Raw genomic sequence first — 19,706 nt, 5'->3', positions numbered from 1 at the left:
GTAGTTGCCTCTCTGACTAGAGATCTGTGACTAGTGGTGTGCCACAGGGATCGGTGCTGGGTCCATTGCATTTGCAATCTGTATCAACTTTTTGGATGATAAAGTGGTTAAGTGGATCAACAAATGTGCGGATGACACCAAGATTGGGGGTGTATTGGACTGTGAGGAAGATTACTCATAGCTTGCAGCAGGATCTGGACCAGCTGGAAAAATGGACTGAAAAATAGCAAAAACAGAAATTTATGCAGACAAGTGTAAGAGTGTTGCATTTTGAGAAGACAAACCTGGGCAGGACTTGCACAGAAAAAGTTAGGGCACTGAGGAGTGCAGTAGAACAGAGGAATCTGGGAATACCAATCCATCATTCCTTGAAAGTGGCATCACAGGTAGATAGGGGCATAAAGAAAGCCTTTGGCACTGAAGGAGTCATGCATCTATTTTCTGTAAATATTGTATTTTGTGGCGTGATTATTATGGTAACCTGTCACGTAGGTTGCAGCATGGTAGAAGCAAATGAGTATAGTTATGAAATCTAACTTTGTTTTAGTTGGTTGTTTAGTTTAGTCTTGTTGTGAGGGTGTAAGCCACTGAGTGATTTTTTTTTGTTGATCTCTTAAATACGTATAGAATTCTAATTTTGATAATGCTAATCAGAACACTTATTACACTGATTTGAACGCCAAGATCACTATATCGCTAATTTAGCTTCATTAGTTTTATTATCGATACAAGATCGTTCATCTTTGCTAGTTGCCTAACAAAGGATCAAACGCACCTTTGTCAATTTGGAAATTCATTATTTGGAATTGCATCATACAGTGTTGATTACCTTTAGTGTAGCCTCTCAGCCCTTTTGTGGTATTTTATAAAGTAACCGCAACGGGCGCATTGACCTTCATAATTCAAAGTATTGAATACAGGAGTTAGGATGTTTTGTTGAAATTGTATAAGATGTTAGTGAAGCCTTATTTGGAGTATTCTGAGCAATTTTGGTCACCTACCTACAGGAAAGATGCAAATAAGATTGAAAGAGTGCAGAGCGAAAATTTACACCAATATTGCTGGGAAATGAGAACCTGAGTTATAGGGAAAGGTTGACTAGGTTAGACTTTTATTCCTTGGAGCTTGACACTGAGGGGAGATTTGATGGAAGTGTACAAAATTATGAAGGCTATGGATAGGGTAAAGCAGGCTTTTTCCAATGAGGTCAGTTGAGACTAGAACTAGAGGTCATAAGTTAAGAGTGAAAGGTGAAATGTTTAACAGGAACCCAAGGGGGATCTTCCTCACTCAAAGGATGGTGTGAGTGTGGAATGAGCTGCCAGCGCAAGTGCTAGATGTAGGTTCAATTTCAAGACTCAAGAGAAGTTTGGATGAGTACATGGATGGGAAGGGTGTGGAAAGCTGTAGTCCAGGTGCAGATTGATGGGACTCCCCAGAATTATGTTGCAGCATTAACTAGATGGATGAAGGGTCTGTTTCTACGCTGTTGTACTCTATGACCATCAGCAAAAATACCAGCCAGCTTGAAAATTAATTTTCTATCCACTTCTTGATGCTCTTTAAGATGGTTCAAAAGTCACAAATATCTGCAGCTTTTTTTGCCACCCATATTTTGACATGAACTGCATTCAAATGAAACAGAAATTGCAAAGGTGTGAAAATGTAGGAATACAGCAAATCCATGCTATACGAGGGAATGGATTAAAATACGTATACATTGCCTCAACAGGATCTGCTGCCTTTTGAGTTATCAGATACTATATGAAATTCTTTCAACTAAGGAGTAATACAGGTTGACCTTCACGAATCCGGCACCGTTGGGACCTAAAAAGCGCTGGATTAGTGGAAATGCCGAATTACAGAAGGATCACATTAAGCATAATCAGTGCCGGATTTCCAAAAGAACCGGATTACAGTAGTCGGATTAGTGAAGGTCGACTGTACCTCAGTTACAAGCTTTCACAAATCAACAAGGCTTCATATATTTGGGCTTCTACAGAAACTAGCACATTGAATGTTAACTCTGTTTTCATTTAAGATAAACCTGCAAAAAATATGCAAATCACTGAATAAAGCTTAAGCTTTATTTGCTGGAGCTTTCTGTTAATATTTAATTGAAACATGTAACACTCAAACAATTCCATTACTTTTGGAGCACAAGGTACACAGAGAATTGCACAGTTTGAACTATTTTAAACTGCTTAGTAAAGTCCTTCCTACTGCAACAAACCTCATGGCTATCCATCAAAATATCATAAAGTTTACATTACATCAATATCCACTATCTAAAACTAATAAAACAGCTCAAACTGTAGCACCAATGCTTTAAAAGTACATTCAAACTAAGATAAACGCTACTTCCAAATTCCTTTATTCCTTTGTGCTTTTCTCCTCATGTATTCAGTTTTCATTATTTGGGCTTCCAGAATACAAATTGCATTCTCTTTTGAAAAAGGGCACAGCATGATCGCTAACTAAAAATTTAACGGGCTTTTCACATTCAATTTTCTTATTTAATTGACAAATGCAACAAAAAGACGTTATAAAGGGAAAAATGTGACGTTGATTTCAGCAACATTTCTAAAACCCAATAAAAGTCAAATATTGCTAGAAGTTCATTTTAATTTCAAGTTACTGAGGGGTTAGTGTGGTATTATAAGTACTTTCCACGGGCTCAATGGGCTGGCTAGTAAGCATTTTGTCATACAATGTTAAAAGAAATTACCTTCATCTTGCACTGTATATTTTCTTTTACTATGTTCACTCCTAAATTATTGGAATAGCAACTGGTAGCTGCAAAACAAAAGAGGGCAAAACTATGTCAATGCATGCAAACAGGACTTGGGCCAGGAAATGAAGATCCCAACCTGCTTACAAAATAAGCAGTAAGGTTTGCCAATGATGAGATGTCAATGGAATGCCAAATTGTCTTTCCTTGCATTTAAATGGGATGAAAATGGGTTAGGATCAGCAGTACATGTCCAATATTCATCCAAAGCAGTCATGGTGAAAACCAATGGCATGACGTTGCTAAACACCAATGAGTACTTTTCAGCAGTTACAGTTAAAATCTGTTAGAAAAAGTCAAACGTTTTGGAAAAAATGTAAAAACAAGCTAAAAAGTAAAATTGGCATAGAGAAACCTAACATTTTTCTCAATGTGTACTGGTACAAAGTAGCGCCCATAGGTTTAAAATTCAGTCGAATGAGAAACAAATATAATATGTACTCAGATCGAAATGGCAGAATTTCAGAATTTGCAGACAGCATAAAGGTGTTTTGTCAAAGGTCACTATTGAGGGAGTTCAAACAGATTAAGAAGTCCTATAATTCAATATGGATGAACATGAAGTAATTCATTTTGGAAATATTTCTATCTATAGAGCTCATTTACTATATAATATCAATTACTCAAGTGCAGTCTCTGCTGCAAAATAGCAATGAATAGATGCTGATTCGCACAAGAATGAGGTATGTGAGTAAATAGAATTCATAGGTTTGAGTAAATACAACTTTGAATTAGTGCAAGAGTATATGATTCTTTATAAAGGCAAAGTAAAGGTAAATTTAGGGAAATTATAGGTGTGACTGAAGGTGCCATTTTACTGCAAGTCCATATTAAGACATCAGCTTATTGCTGCTATATGTGCTACTAGAACCACATAAATCTTGTTTGATTGGAAGAATACATGCATGATTGTTTAAACTTTTACCTTAAATTTCAAGCATATTTTTAAAAAGCTTACCTAATTCCTTCTTTCAAAAAAATCAAAAAGCATCACCACATTACAATCAGAATTAACTAAACAATTTCATACCACCAGAACCATTGAGTAATAATTTGCTATGACAGAGTATGTAATGGTGCTTGCCTTTACACACTCAAGGTTTGTTTTTGTTTTTTTTCCCTCTCTTGGCAACTTGATAAAAGTATGAGCTGCAGTTGTCAAAGTGAGAGAAACCAGCCATCTGAAGCCCAACAGCATGAAGCAAAAAATTTGCAATTCCTTTACCAAAGGACTTAAGGATTCAACACATCAGTGTACACTTCACAGGAGAATAACTGAATGTAATTGGACGTTTAGTCACAGTCATAGTCATACTTTATTGATCCTAGGGGGAAATTGGTTTTCATTACAGTTGCACCATAAATAATAATAGAACCATAAATAGTTAAATAGTAAAATGTAAATTATGCCAGTAAATTATGAAATAAGTCCAGGACCAGCCTATCGGCACAGGGTGTCTAACCCTCCAAGGGAGGAGTTGTAAAGTTTGATGGCCACAGGCAGGAATGACATCCTATGACGCTCTGTGTTGCATCTTGGAGGAAAGAGTCTCTGGCTGAACGTACTCCTGTGCCCACCCAGTACATTATGTAGTGGATGGGAGACATTGACCAAGATGGCATGCAACTTAGACAGCATCCTCTTTTCAGACACCACCATGAGATAGTTCAGTTCCATCCCCACAACATCACTGGCCTTACGAATAAGTTTGTTGATTCTGTTGGTGTCTGCTACCCTCAGCCTGCTGCCCCAGCACACAACAGCAAACATGATAGCACTGGCCACCACAGACACGTAGAACATCCTCAGCATCATCGGCAGATGTTAAAGGACCTCAGTCTCCTCAGGAAGTAGAGACGGCTCTGACCCTTCCTGTAGACAGCCTCAGTGCTCTTTGACCAGTCCAGTTTGTTGTCAATTCGTATCCCAGGTATTTGTAATCCTCCACCATGTCCACACTGACCCCCTGGATGGAAATAGGGGTCACCAGTACCTTAGCTCTCCTCAGGTCTACCACCAGCTCCTTAGTCTTTTTCACATTAAGCTGCAGATAATTCTGCTCACACCATGTGACAAAGTTTCCTACAGTAGCCCTATACTCAACCTCATCTCCCTTGCTGATGCATCCAACTATGGCAGAGTCATCCGAAAACTTCTGAAGATGACAAGACTCTGTGCAGTAGTTGAAGTCCGAGGTGTAAATGGTGAAGAGAAAGGGAGACAAGACAGTCCCCTGTGGAGCCCCAGTGTTGCTGATCACTCTGTCTGACACACAGTGTTGCAAGCACACACACTGTGGTCTGCCAGTCAGGTAATCAAGAATCCATGACACCAGGGGAGCATCCACCTGCATCGCTGTCAGCTTCTCCCCCAGCAGAGCAGGGCGGATGGTGTTGAACGCACTGGAGAAGTCAAAAAACATGACCCTCACAGTGCTAGCTGGCTTGTCCAGGTGGGCGCAGACACGGTTCAGCAGGTAGATGATGGCATCCTCAACTCCTAGTCGGGGCTGGTAGGCGAACTGGAGGGGATCTAAGTGTGGCCTGACCATAGGCCAGAGCAGCTCCAGAACAAGTCTCTCCACGGTCTTCATGATATGGGAGGTCAATGCCACCGGTCTGTAGTCATTGAGGCCACTGGGGCACGGCGTCTTCGGCACAGGGACAAGACAGGACATTTTCCACAGTACAGGAACCCTCCGGAGCCTCAGGCTCAAGCTGAATACATGGCGAAGTACTCCACATAGCTGAGGGTCACAGGCTTTGAGCACCCTGGTACTGACACCATCCGGTCCTGCAGCCTTCCTTGGGTTGAGACGTTTCAGCTGTCTTCTCACCTGTTCAGCCATGAAGCCCACCGTGAGGAGGGGTAGGAGGGGAGAGTGGAACATGTGTTGATTGGGGGCCGACAACAGATGGCTCATATGGGGGATGGGCAGAGGTCACAATGTCAAATCTGTTAAAGAACAGGTTAAGTTCGTTGGCCCTGCCACACTGCCCTCAGCTCCTCTGTTGCTAGTTTGCTGGAACCCAGTGATGGTCCTCATCCCCCTCCAGACCTCTCTCATGTTGTTCTGCTGGAGTTTCCACTCAAGCTTCCTCCTATACCTGTCTTTAGCCTCCCTGATCCTGGCTTTCAGGTCCCTCTGTATTGCCCTCAGCTCCTCCCTGTTTCCATCTCTAAACGCCCTCTTTTTAGCGTTCAGGATGTCCTTAATGTCCTTTGTCACCCATGGCTTGTTATTTGAATAACAAAGGACAGTTCTTGTCGGAACATTGCAGTCCACACAGAAGTTGATGTAATCAGTGATGCCCTCTGTGAGCCCATCAATATCCTCTCCATGTGGCTTACAGAGTGCCTGCCAGTCTGTCACCTCAAAACAACCCTGGAGCACCTCATAAGCCTCCTCCGACTATTTCCTCACTGTCCTCAAGGTTGCAGGTTTACTCTTCACCAGAGGCACGTAGCAGGGTTTTAGATGCACCAGGTTGTGATCTAACTGTCCCAGTGAGGGGAGGGGGGAGGAGCTGTATGCATCCTTAACGTTAGCGTACATCAAATCCAGAGTCCTCTCCCCTCTGGTTGTACAGCTCACATACTGCGTGAAGTTGGGCAGTGTTCTAGCCATGGTAACCTGGTTGAAGTCACCCGAGATGGTAATGAGGGCAGTCAGGTGCTGGGTTTGTAATCTGGCTATGACGGTGTAAATGATGTTACACGCCGACGTCGGGTTGGCAGAGGGAGGGATGTACACAACAACCACAATTGCATGCGAGATTTCCCCTGCCAAATAATATGGCCGCAAACAACAGGAATTCTGCAGATGCTGGAAATTCAAGCAACACACATCAAAGTTGCTGGTGAACGCAGCAGGCCAAGCAGCATCTATAGGAAGAGGCGCAGTCGACGTTTCAGGCCGAGACTATGGCCGGAGTCCAACAGCAAAAAGTTCAATATCCGGGCTACAGACCCGTTCCTTGATCGTAATATGCCCAGGATTGCACCATCTGTTATTTACCAGAACCGCCAGCCCCCCTCCTTTACGCTTACCGCTCTCAGTGCAATTCCGGTCAGCTCGAACGGTCTGGAAGCCATCTATGAAAACGCTTTGATCAGGTATGTCCTCATGCAGCCACGTCGCAGTAAAGCACATGACACTGCTCTCCCGAAATGTTCTCTGACTCCTGACAAGCGCCGTCAGTTCGTCGATTCTATTCCCCAGCGATCTCACATTTCCCATGATGAGAGAGGGGAGACACGGCTTATAACTTCCCTTCTCCATAAGCCTCTGTTGTCTCAACCCGGTCCTCTTCCCTCACCTTTTTGATCCCCCTCTGCATCCTCTGTGTGTTTTCCTCCAGATTTCAGCTGGGATGTCTGCTGCTCTGTTCGCTAAACCAGCGGGCATGAGCGCCATCAATTGTTCCCTGGAATAAACAATGCGGCCATCCTGCTGCCACACTAACGAGACACATCCAAATGTAACTAATTCCAGCGCTAAAAAAACAAGTAAAACTCTCTCCACCAGCATGTTAGAGAGGAGGCAGCTTCAACGTGTTACCGTGTGAAAAAAAAACAAATAACTAAGTTAAAAAGTTTAAAAGTAAGAAATTACGGAGCAACTGTAACAGGCTGCATGCACGACCGGCACATGCGCACATGCGTACATAGCTACCATAGGAAGTATTAGGAAATGAAGTACAAGTTTTAGGGAATAATTTGAATTAGAGGAAGGACTGAGGAAATTTCAAAGTTCAGAGCCGAACTTCGAACAAGATTTATATGCTTCTATTAGCACATCACAAAGCAATGATAAGTGAACAAATTCTGGAGGAGTGCAAGTGGAAAGAATTGGAAAAGGACAGGTTGGGGGTATTATGGATAGTGTGGAGGGTTGTCAGAGGTCACAGTGGGGCATCGATAGGATGCAAAACTGGGCTGAGAAGTGGCAGATGGAGTTCAACCCAGATAAGTGGTGAGGTGGCTCATTTTGGTAGGTCAAACATGATGGCAGAATATAGCATTAATGGCAAGACTCTTGGCAGTGTGAAGGATCAGAGGGATCTTGGGGTCTGAGTCCATTGGACACTCAAAGCTGCCGCACAGGTTGACTCTGTGGTTAAGAAGGCATACAGTGCATCGGGCTTCATCAACCGTGGGGTTGAGTTTAAGAGCCGAGAGGTAATGTTACAACTATTGGTGGTTCCAATGCATCAGCAGTTGTTGGTGCCTGGAGGTTTATGGCAGGGAGTTTCTCCCTTTTGCCGCCTGCTATTGGGGACTCGGGAGTCCATTGGGACTTTGAGGCTTTTTTTTTACTGTGCCCATGGTCTGCTCTTCATCAAATTATGGTATTGCTTTGCACAACTGTAACTATATGTTATAATTATGTGGTTCTGTCAGTGTTAGTCTTTGGTTTGTCCTGTTTTTCTGTGATATCACTCTGGGGGAACATTGTATCATTTCTTAATGCATGCATTTCTAAATGACAATAAACGAGGACTCAGTGTTCTCATAATCTAATTTAGGACCCTGGTCAGACCCCACTTGGAGTACTGTGCTCAGTTCTGGTCACCTCACTACAGGAAGGATGTGGAAACCATAGAAAGGGCGCAGAGGAGATTTACAAGGATGTTGCCTGGATTGGGGAGCATGCCTTATGAGAATAGGTTGAGTGAACTCGGCCTTTTTTCCTTGGAGCGGTGGAGGATGAGAGGTAACCTGATAGAGGTGTATAAGATGATGAGAGTCACTGATCGTGCGGATAGTCAGAAGTTTTTTCCCCAGGGCTGAAGTGGCTAACACGAGAGGGCACAGTTTTAAGGTGCTTGGAAATAGGTACAGAGGAGATGTCAGAGGTAAGTGTTTTTTTCTTAAACTGCAGAGAGTGGTGAGTGCGTGGAATAGGCTGTCTGTCAGTGACAGTGGCGGAAGCGGATACGATAGGGTCTTTTAAGGGACTCCTGGATAAGTACATGGAGCTTTGAAAAATAGAGGGCTATGGGTAACCCAAGGTAATTTTTAAAGTAAGGATATGTTTGGCACAGCATTATGGGCCAAAGGGCCTGTATTGTGCTGTAGGTTTTCTATGTTTCTACAGGGGATTCCAGAAACACATTAAATAAATGTGAAATAGTGGAGGAATAAATGTTGGGGGAGATTAAACATTAAAGCATTTAGTAACTTTAAAAATATAATACCAAGATTCACATAGAATTAACACCCACGTTGCAAAGAATGAATAAATGGTAAAAGTTCTAACCATTACTTTTCAATACCTCTGATGAAAGGTCAGATCTGAAGCACTAACCACGTTTCCTTTCCAACAAGAGCCAAGCAGCTCTAGCACATTCATTTTTCTATCTGGCTACATAATTGGTGCCCAAGGATTGGAAGACTGCTGAAAGTGTTGAAGTGAACAGACCAAAGTATTACAAGTCAGTCAGCTAAAAATTACAATTTTAACACTTTAACACTTACAAAAGAAGGTGTTAATCAAGAGAAATCAGCATGGACTAACCTGACTGAATTATGATGCCGCGACAAATTGATGGAAATCATACATTTCATTTGTATATGGACTTAATCAATGGTTTGGCAAGATCAGACTAGCCAGAAAATTAAAAATCCATTGAATTTAAGGGAAACCGGCTGCTGTGTTTTGACCATTATACTTGTAAAATAACTATCTTAGTGTCAGTAAAGCATTTGGGGATATCCTAAATTTGATAAAAGCATGGAATTAATGCCATTTCTTTCTCCCCCCCCCCCCACAAAATAACTTCCTTTTGACATTACATTGGAAAACATTTCAAAGGGGTACATAAGTTATTTAAAAATATTCTTCGCTCTGATCTGTTTCATTTTCACATGTTGAAGTAAACCTTAATGCAGTAGTTCAAACAAGTATCACAAAGCTTTCTTCTGAGTTAAATTTATTGTAGCTCTACAAATGATCTACACAAGCCGCCATTACTGACATTCTGCTTCCATCTCAGAATTATCAACTTTTTTCTCTGGGTTTTGGGAGATAGAAAATGCCAGCTCTTGTTGACAAATTAACTACCAATTTAATTGCTAGCAAGCAGGCTCAATAGCAAAGACCTTTCTTAGGTTACTCCAATAACAGTGACAAATAGAAACAAAGAATGAGTTCAAAGAGAGGTGGGAAAAAGAATGTAACCAAAAATGGTAACTTGTAGTTTGTGGATGTTCATCATAAATATACATACAGAAAATCTGTTAGGGCTGAAGGGGGAATAACATGAGAATACTAAATAAAAATTCTCCCTCTTCTTCAAACAGTACAACACAGGCATATTCAACTATTTCATAGCCTTGATTCAGCATCTCTTCCAAAAGATGGCATATCCAACAATAGAGTAACACATTCCAACAGCAACCAAGACTACATTCTTAAATATTTAATTGGGGTTTCTAAAACATAAACTCAATAAGCAGGAATGTTACCAACTGCAACAAAGTGACATCTTTACAATACCCATAAACCTTGTGTGGGAAGTACAGAAAGACTTCTGATAAAATGCAGAAGCTAATGAAAATGGAAATTTTATGATATTTTTGAAGTTAGGCAGCAGCTGTACTGAAACAGGGTTAATAGAATATGCTGATAATGCCTCCACAGAATTGTTCTGATGAAGGGCCACCAATCTAAAACATTACTCTATCTGCAAATGCTGCATGATTTGCTGAGCATTGACATTTTTTTCTGCCTTTATTTTGAATATATATCATCCATATTATTTTGCTCCTGGTTTAAATCTGAACTAATTAATAAAAAGGAATGGAAGATAGAAAGGAAGTACACTTTAAGTCATAAGTCACAGTTTGGGAAAATAGCTTGTATCTAAAGCAAGTTTTGTTAAGCTAGAGATGAGTATAATTAAAAACACCTCTGTCACTTAAAGATACAAATCACTGTGTACTAAAGCTTTAGTTTGTATTAGTTATGTTATACATCAGAGTATTTGCTGCAATACAGGTGTGGAAACCACTATTGTGCGCCTGCTGTACACAATATCGTAAAAGAAGGCGACCAACAATCAAAACATGACCCTTTGTGCATACAACCCTAACCCAAGATATAAGAGTACATGAATTTAGTCTGAAAAGGAATCAACCCTGAAGAATACATTATTTGACAGCACCCATCCCGTAAATGCACATTTTAAGCTTCTTTTTAAACAAGCACTTTATTCCTTGGTCAAGGTTTCAACAATTCATCATATTTATTAATAGCTCAGATGAGATAAAAGGACAGTTTGCCAGTAACAAAGATTGGTGGATCTGGAACATTTAGGAAGGCACTGAGTACTTTGAATCTCTATGACAGAAGCACTTGGAAGCCATTTGCAAACAATAGCAAGAGCATACAACAGCCCACACAACCCTGTCAAACTCCACCTGCCGCATCTTTGGCAGAGCTTACAGATCAGTAGAGGATTCCAACCATCTCAGATCCCACAAAGCTCAAAAGGAAGACAGTCATCCTTGACACCGAGTGACTGGTTGAAGAAGGGAGAAAAGAGACAACGCAGATGGAATCACAAATGTACAAAAAAAAATCAATCAAGCAATGGGTAAGCATATGCTAAATTGATTTTTAATGCAGACAAGGAAGTCACACACTTTGAACGCAAGAAAAGGAATAACAAGAAGTTACTAAAATGTACAAAGTTTGAAACATTAGAAATAAGTACTTAAACTGGCATCATTATGGAGTCTGATATAACAGACAATAATCATAATGATAAAATAATGTTAGTTTTGATACCTAAAATCAAGGTGGAATAATCTTTAGAGCAACTGAATTAAACCCTAGACAGGTCACACACAATACTTACAGTATGAAAAGGGGCTATTCAAGCCATCAAATCTCAAGGTAAAGACCATTCAGTTAGTCCTATTTTCCCGTGGTTTTGTAAATTCTCTTTTTTTCATTTACTTACCCAGTTCCCTTTTGATGTATTAAAAACCAAATATGACACAGCCACTTAAGGTGACACTGAATTAGAAGAGCAAAAACACAAATCAAGGAGACTACGGTAAACTTTACAGAATATCTGGTGGACAGAAAGGCAAAGAGATTTAGAGAAGATATTACAGAGTTTGGGGCTTTGATAGTGTTGGACTCTGGTCTTTAAATCCAAGATTCTTTTAGAAGTCAGGAACAAGGCCTAAAACTTGCTTCACGATTATTTTATTAAGGGTTGATAGAACAGGAACAAAACAGTGACAGTTGGCCTCACTACTCTCAAGAGAAAGAAAATGTCTAGCACAAAACAGCTGCTTTTATACCTTAGAGAGAAGGAAAATTCCATTCTAATCTATAGATAACAATAATTCAATTAGAAAATACTTATTCATTACTGCAGTAAAAAGTTAACCAATGAGAAAATATTAGCCACTTAATGAAAGAACAGAAGCTTTAGAATTATACTTTTTAACACCACTAGAGGCATATTAAACTGTTATACATACAAAAGCTAATTAGAATACAACCAGATAACTGTTAAACTGCAATTAACAAAAGTCAGGCCCATGGTGGGAATAGAGATATTACAAAGAAACAGGATGGGCAAGGTTAAAGAGAGTTTTAAAATCCATAATGATTAAAAATATATATACTGAAGGGATGCCTAAACAGGACTAGGACAAGTTTGGATGACAAGATTATAGACGGTAGAGTGAAAATGTATGATAAGAATGCTTTTGAATAGTTGAGGTAAAGAGTGGCAGTTTGGTGTTTTAGCAGAACATGAAGAGGAGAAGGAGGGTAAAAAATAATGTTGGACAGCTATAGTTGGAGAAAAATAGCTGAGTAAATAATAGAAAGGATCTGTAATACCTAAAGCAAGGTCAAGAATACTGCAAAAGAATGCAAACAAACTGGTTCAATTTTGAATGGTTGCCTAGGCAATGGTTTCAACTGTCATATACGTAGATAGTAAAAATGTCTGTTCATCCACTGAAGGATGTTGAACATGTAGTCTGACAACTCTGAGACTAAAAAAAATTAAAAGCAACTGTACTAATGTAGAGCTGAACTTCAGTGTATTGTTGAATGCTATTACTAAAGGACACCATGGAACTCAGCAATGGGGCAGCTCCCCAAAAGAGAGATCCTTCAGGAATATTACAAGTCACAGTGTAGAAGCTAAAGGAGAAACTAGACCAAGTGATTCTCTGACTATGATTAACATAAAAATATGACTGCTTCCATTCCTACTAAACAATAGTAGAAAGGTACATGAAGACGTTGTGGCCGATCATGTCAATGGTTTTATAATGAAGTCAAAAGAGTATTAAATTATCTTTATTACAATTGGAAAGGATGACATTTGTTACTTTCGATTAAAAGTATTTCAGTATTGGAATGCTGAATAAAAATGGGCTTGTTATCTCTAAGATTTATTTAAGGAAATACCACCAGGCCATCAGACCGATGAACCCGTGCTGATTTGAGTGTACTCTATATTACATTGACTGTTCTATTTATTATAAATTACTATGATTGCACATTGCACATTTAGATGGAGATGTAACGTAAAGACTTTTACTCATGTATGTGAAGGATGTAAGAAGTAAAGTCAATTCAATTCAATTTCACATCAGAGGAGAACTAGGTAAAGGAAATGTATTTCCTTTAGGTAAATAGATAAAGGAAATAGGTAAAGGAAATGTATTTCTGCTGCCTGGGATTAGGGTACACAAGCAAAAATTTGCAACCCCTAGTACAGTCTCCACTACATCAGTGAGAACTGACGTAGACTGTGGAAAAAGTTCGTCAAACAGCTTCACTACATCCGCCACAGAAGGCGGGATTTCCCAGCGGCCAACCATTTTAATTCTACTTCCCATTCCCATAACGACATGTCAGTCCGTAGCCTCCTCTACTGTCATGATGAGGTTACTCTCACATTATCCTCCATACATGTTGCCTAAGTTACTTTAGCATTTTGTGCGCGCTGCTCTAGATTTCCACCGTCCACATAATCTCTTGTGTTTATCAAAAATTTGCAACCATGCCTTCAACAATTCGGTAAAATAATACTTTCAATGGAAACGGAGGTGGAAGCTGAGCTATCTTTGGAAGAAAGCAATCAATGTCAATCAATTGTTGATTTTAAATCTGAACTGATTTAAGTTCAATTCTGAGTTGTGGGTGCTGCTGACAAGTCAGAAATATTTTATCATCCCTTACTGAAGTGAGAAGAGAATTAGAGTTAATGACATTGATGGATCTCCAGTCAGCTACAAAATAGGTTGGATAAGGGCAACATTTTTTAAAGGAATTAATTAACCAAATAACTTCTTGTAGCAATTCAATGGTTTGTGACTGCTATTAATGATGGATTTTCTTTATTCCAGATTTATTTAGTTATTTGAATACAACTTCATCCAACTCCCTCGGTGGTACTAGAACTCATTTCCAGAACAATGGCCCCAGTCTCTGTATGATAGATTAGTAACCTTGCAATATCCAAGTACCAACAACAGATATATGGAATTAGGCCACAGATATGACATAAAATCATGCAAGTGGGGTTGGGGAAGGGGTTGAGTTATTGAGACACAGGCAAGTGCTGATAGGTGGAAGCCCCCACCTAGCTCCTTCTCCAATCATAGTTTATCCCTCCTTAGTCCTATCACATACCAGCCTGTCTCATCCTTCTGCTCTTCCTCTTTATGCTATCTTCCTCTCCACTCAGACCCTGATACAGTCGTCCTCTGCCTCCTAAACTGATACTGCTCAACTTATTGAGTTCCTCCAGTGGTTTGTTTTTTGCTCCAGAAATTATTTGAGTATTGTTACAGAGAGAAAAAAAAATAATTATCAGAGTCACTCCACTAATCACCAACCAACTGAACCTGAGAATTTTTGGTTTCACTAGACTCAGTGGGTTCAGAATGAATTAATTCCTTCGAAAAAGACATTAAATACCCAGACACCAACTTATCAAAAATAACACTTAAAAAGTGCATGATGCCACTGGACTTGAAACGAACTGAATTCAAGTAAGAGTAGAAAAACAGAATCAATGGCAAGATCTGATCAGTCATTATCTTATTGATGGTAGAATAAGCACAAAGAATCTATGTCTGCTCCTACACCCTTATGTAACATCCTTCCAGAGAAAGTCAGCATTTTTTTTTATTTGAGCTATCAAGAAGCCACAGTATTTGAATTAAAACAACAGGAATGGCTATAAACGATAGGAACGCAAATTGAATCTATAAAAATGACATGCAACTCTCTCCACCGATTCCCTTCCACCGCCCAATACACACAATCAGTTCACTGATCTAGCCTTGGAAACTGTGCTTAAGAAGAGAAAAAACATTATCGGAGAAGAGAGTTATATGGCTAAACTAAACTATTCAACCATAAAAGACCAAAAAAGATTTGAGCCTTCAGAGATGAAGTTAAAATCATCCTGTGCGCTGTTCAAGACTGGGGGGAAACAGGATGAAATACTGCAAGGCAAATATCAAAAATGGTTGATTGGAGGCATTTCTTTATACATAAAGATTAATCAATATTAAGAACAATATTTTCAAAAAGCATAGTTTTCATTTCACATGCATGTCAACACATCTATAAAAAAACCAGAATGAAACAAAGTTTAGTCAACTCATCTCTGTCAGAACTACTTCAAATAACAGAGCAAACAAATATAAATTTCTGTAATGGAAAATGCTAACAATGTCTTGCTTGTTCACTTCATGTAAAGTTAACCAACAAAATTGAGCAAAATAACTAGGCAGGAGGTGGAATTAAATGAAAGCCAGCAGAGATCTGAAAGCAGCAAACAGTATTTGATTGATCTACTTGATTTTTTTTTGTTCAGTCATAAGGTGGATAAAACTCTGCCATGGACAGTCCCAAGCTCAGATGCTAAAGGAGGAGGGTTCAGGATGGGGTGAGCAACACCATCCCTTTTAAAACCCCAGAGCTACAGAAACTCCAACAGAGGCTCCAGAGGCCTCACCCCTGAAGAGGAAGAATCTTCAAAGAAGAGGACTGCCCCACGACAGAACACTCTGCCGAACTGCTTGTTGGTGACCTATGCCCCAGCAGGGGTGATGGGCTTAAGAAAGGAAGGAAGATAAAATGAATGCATCAGATCTTGTTCATATGATTTTCAGGAAGACTAGCCCAGATGGAAAGTTGGTAAACAGACAAAAATAGAGTTGTTATATGCATGTTTTCCAGAATGGAGTACAATAGGCACCGACAACCCCCTCCCACTCACAGTGATATTAGCATGAAATGGCTGCGGTGGACTTGATAAAATTTATAGATAATACTAAATTTGGAAGTATGTTCAAATGAGGCAGCTAGGAAGATAATAAATAAGTAGCAGGAGGGGCAGACAAGCAAAATATATTTACACACATGCACACAAGACAAAAGAAAAAGTATTAATTAAAATTAGAGAACACAAGACTAGGAATATACCAGCATGGATTGAGGATTAGTTAACGGAAAGGAAACAGCAGAAATAACATGTTGGTGGCGGTAACTGGTGGGGTGGCACTGGGTTTAATGCTGTGATATCAAATGTTCATAACCAACATCAATAATCAGGATAAGAAAACTGAACATCAATGTATATTGCTGCCGAGCTACTAGCATGGATTATGTGCCTTCAGACACAGATTAAGTAAATGGATGAATACAATGTGGAAAATGCCAGATGAACCACTTTACAGTAGAAAAGAAAATAAAAATGAATTTTTAAATGGGGAGAGATTGAAAGGTATTGGTGTTCAGTGTGAGCTGGTTGTCTTTAAATACAAATATGTGCAAATTACCATGAAATATCAGCAAGGAATTAGCAAATTAAACTTTATGTTCCAATTACAGAGGCTCCATTGGGACAGAACATGAAACCGGTCTACACTTTCTACCTAGGAAGGATAGATTTCCAGTAGAATACAAATAGCTTCACCAAATTGATTCCTAGGGTTCATGGGGGTTGGGCAAAGGAGTTGTCCTACGAAAAAAGTTTAAGCAAGACGAACTTATTGAAACATACGAAAACTTGACAGGGTGGAAACAAAGATGACACTTTCCCTGCTGACAGGTTTCGGCCCGAAACATCGGAAGTACACTTTTCCATAGATGCTGCCTGGTCTGTTAAGTTCCTCCAGCATTATGTGTGTGTTGCTCGGATTTCTGGCATCTGCAGATTTTCTCTTGTTTGACACCTTCCCTTATTGGGTGTCCTGACATGAATTAGTCTCAAAGTGAGAGGTCAGCAGATATGATTTGATGGGCCTATCAAGGAACCAAATTTAAGGGACACAACCAGGAAAGTGAACCAAAGATAAAAGATGGCAAGCAGAGACATGGGCTGAATGGCTTATTACAAGTGCTTAAGTTCCTTCATTCGTATCTCTAGATACAAGGAAACATTAAATTTTGAAAGAGTAGTAAGAAAAGGATTGGGCCTTGTGCCTATGTGGAAAAAGGAACAGCAAGAGACCAAGAAGTTCCTCTATTACAAGCTGTCATAGGCTTAAACTGAATGCAGTCCTCCATGCCTTAACAATTCTCAGAACAAAATGGAGGGATGGTTGGGGATAGTTGTGTGATTAATGGTGCAGCTTAAGAATATGTTTAAATTTCACAGAAAACCAAGGACAAATTTGTAGACAAAATGTAAAAGCCTCATTACCTTGTTTTCAAAATATTAAAATGCATTAAGATCTTAAGTTTCACAATAACGGAAGAGAAAACTATACATTTTGCTTGGAAGAAATTCTTAAAATGATACTAAGCAACTACTATAACACAAATCCTAGAGGAATCAAAAATTATTCACTGTTCCAATGTACCAAGAAGCAATCTGCCCATGAAATGCTTGTTTTAATATTGAGGATTTCCAAGTATATTCCTCTTGAACTGATGAATGTATTATGCTCGCACATTTTCAGGTAATGTTAAAAAAAGTGCAAAAGTAAATGAAATGTGTCAAGGACTAAAAGTGTTAAAAGAATCTGAATCACCTACCCAGTTAAGATAAGTTTTTCCCCCACCCTCCATTGTTCTTTTCAGAAGACTGTCATCCAACCTTCTTCCAGTACTGCAAGATAATGTTTCACAAAGTAAAACTTTACTCATCCTAACAACCAAGTTTCAATTATAAGAAACAGAAGCAGAATCTGTGAACCCATCAACACATTCATTGATACCAAACCTCTACAAGACTAGAAAATTCCCAGGAGTCACAGCCCACCAAAGAAATTCCTCATCGGTAACCAATCTGGTTAATCCCTTATTCGGCAACTATGCTCTGGTTCTAAATCTCCCCTCAACTCTTCACCACCAACAGTGGAAATACACTCTCAATGCCAACCTCTTCAACTCACCCCACCCCCAACATGTTTTAGTAAGAGTGTCTCTGATTCTTCCAAACTTCAATGACTATAACCACAAACTACCTAATATTTTTTTAATCCTCAAACCTTCATTCAGTAATCAAGCTAGTAAACATTCTCTGCACCGTCTCCAAAGTACAGTGTATCCTTTAATTGTGGAAACCAAAACACCATACAGTATACCGATGCAATCGGGCCAGCAACTTGAGAGGCTGCATCAAAAATTCTCTACTTTTATATCTTCATCCCTTACAGTAAATGCCAACATTGTATTGGCCTTCCTAAATCACCTGCCATGCCTGCCTTTGTGTTTCCAAAGTGTTCCTGTGACAACTTTGTCCTTTGAATCACAGCAACTTCATTAATTGAAAGCAAAGGCCAAATGATTAACTGACGTGCCCGGCAGCCAATCAGAACACCAATTGGTTGAGCAGGCCCGCTGAAAAGCCAATAGGCGGATAAAAGGGGCAGAACATCGGTACAAGCGGTTTGGTTGCAGCTCGGCTGGCACTGCCTCTCCGTTGACGGTACTTAGAGACCGTGACAACTGAAGGCTGGAGCACCGGCCATAAACCAACAGCAGCTCAGACTCTAGGCCGGCAAGTGGTACACCTGCTTTCAATACAGGGGAACGACGCGGTTCGTCGGTCAAACCAACAAGGCCAGAGCAGTGATGAAATAAACTAGAAAAGGAAGGCCGCCAGATGAGCACAGAGAAAGCGAATGACAGTTCTCTGCGCAGGTCGCCCGCACAATGTCCTTACCAGGAAGTACCAAGCTGAGCTTAGGCGGCCGACGGCGCTGCGGTTACCCGTTTGGCGACTCTGGCCTCGGGCCACCCTGCGGCACCCGTTCTCTGGCAAAAAATGCGCGCGCGAAGCCGGGACTCGGGCTGGCGACCGGATGCTCGCGCGCTGATGTCAGTGCAGCAATCACGCGCCGCACTCCAGCAGTATCCGCGCCGCCATAGGTCTGCACATCCCAGCATTCCCCGGCTCGGCGCTCGCAGGCGGGGCGGGGCTGCTGCCACGGGGGTGTGTTTGTGTGCGCGCAGCTTTCCCGGCGGCTGTCACCCTTCGGGTTTTCATTGGATCTAGAATTGCCCTGTATCTCAAGCCGTCATGTTACCGCAGTGCTTTTCACCGCCACTGTCCGACGTAGTCACTATTTGTTCAGTTCTTGGAGATAGTATCGCTGAGTCAATTGTTATTGTGCTGTACGATGCAGGGTTTTCGTCTGTGCTGTTGTACCTCCTCTTCAATAGAGCTTTTCCAATTTCCCCAGCTGTGTTACAAATTTCTCTGCCCTTTGGTGCGCAGGTAAAGTCTCCCAAAGTGACACAGTGGAAAAAGATAAACAGCCACGACAACATCAAAGCGATTAAATTAGAAGATTTATGCCAATTCGCTTTATGAATCTAGTTGAAATTTGCTGCAAGGAGAAATGACAACAAAAATAAACTTCCAAGTGGGAGACTTTGCAGACCACATTATTTAGTGTTTTGTC

The 19,706-nt window shown here is 40.4% G+C and overlaps 1 protein-coding gene across 7 annotated transcripts in view; it reads right to left on the bottom strand.

Annotated features, from left to right (window-relative positions):
• nek7 (NIMA-related kinase 7) overlaps positions 1–19,224 on the bottom strand; it is a 225,534-nt gene extending 206,310 nt beyond the window's left edge. For 3 of the 7 annotated variants that reach the window (XM_063063870.1, XM_063063868.1, XM_063063871.1), the window contains exons 1-2: positions 18,965–19,224; positions 2,729–2,796 (exon numbers count right to left, since the gene is read on the bottom strand). The gene's annotated coding sequence lies outside the window, so the exon portion shown is untranslated. Of the gene's footprint in view, positions 1–2,728; positions 2,797–17,832; positions 17,906–18,964 lie in introns of all 7 variants that reach the window. The other 4 variants (XM_063063874.1, XM_063063875.1, XM_063063869.1 and 1 more) reach the window with 2 other exon arrangements.
• Between the last annotated feature and the right edge of the window lie 482 nt (positions 19,225–19,706).

This window comes from Mobula hypostoma, chromosome 12 (genome assembly GCF_963921235.1).
Source record: "Mobula hypostoma chromosome 12, sMobHyp1.1, whole genome shotgun sequence".
In the NCBI taxonomy this organism is placed as follows: Eukaryota; Metazoa; Chordata; class Chondrichthyes; order Myliobatiformes; family Myliobatidae; genus Mobula; species Mobula hypostoma.
Note: the sequence above shows the minus strand (reverse complement) of the source record. Positions and strands in the feature narration are given on the sequence as shown.